The sequence below is a fragment of the Mandrillus leucophaeus genome, unplaced genomic scaffold (assembly GCF_000951045.1).
Source record: "Mandrillus leucophaeus isolate KB7577 unplaced genomic scaffold, Mleu.le_1.0 Scaffold56, whole genome shotgun sequence".
In the NCBI taxonomy this organism is placed as follows: domain Eukaryota; kingdom Metazoa; phylum Chordata; class Mammalia; order Primates; family Cercopithecidae; genus Mandrillus; species Mandrillus leucophaeus.
Genome location: NW_012106030.1, coordinates 6,106,573 through 6,107,277, shown reverse-complemented (window position 1 = coordinate 6,107,277; position 705 = coordinate 6,106,573).

The following is a 705-nucleotide window of genomic DNA, read 5'->3' as shown; positions in this document are numbered from 1 at the left end:
GCTTGCAAAAGACAAAGATTAAAAAAGAATTTTAGTACTGGTTATGTTCAGATGGTTGTTCCATTGTCATAATATACCACTTAAATAATGCTGTTTACTTTGAGGTGTGGGCTCCCAGGTTTAGTAGCTTACTGTCATGCCTGTGGTCTGTCAAATGTGTGTTTTCCCACAAGATGGAGGCACAGCCCACGTCTCTGGGTCAGTGCCTGCGTTGGTCAGTTCTCAGCAGCTAATGTCTTACACTAGGTTTGTTTTACCATCTTATAAATACGTAGCATTGGTCAGGAGAAGACATTGATGAGAGTGTGGATAAAACAGTCTAAATTCATCAACATTGCTGGAAAAACTACTCAGAAGGCACATGCTTTAAGTGCTTGGTTGGTTTGTTTACTTTTTAAAGATTGGCTATGACTTGACCTTATAGTGTTTATTGATCTATTATTTAGACTTCATGTCCAGAGGAATGGTTGGCTTGCTTATGGTAAAAGTAATTTTACTTTTGGCTCCATGAGTTATAATCCTATTACTCTTAATTGATTCTGTTAAGGTAATCTTAATGTAATCTATTTTGGGTATCCTTTAATCATGTTGCCATGCTAGCTATCTCAAAAAAAAAAAAAAAAAAAATGATGAATTGACATACAAAACTTTAGCAGTGATGTGGCAACATTTTCCCTCGTAATCACCTTGGCATCATTGAGCTCC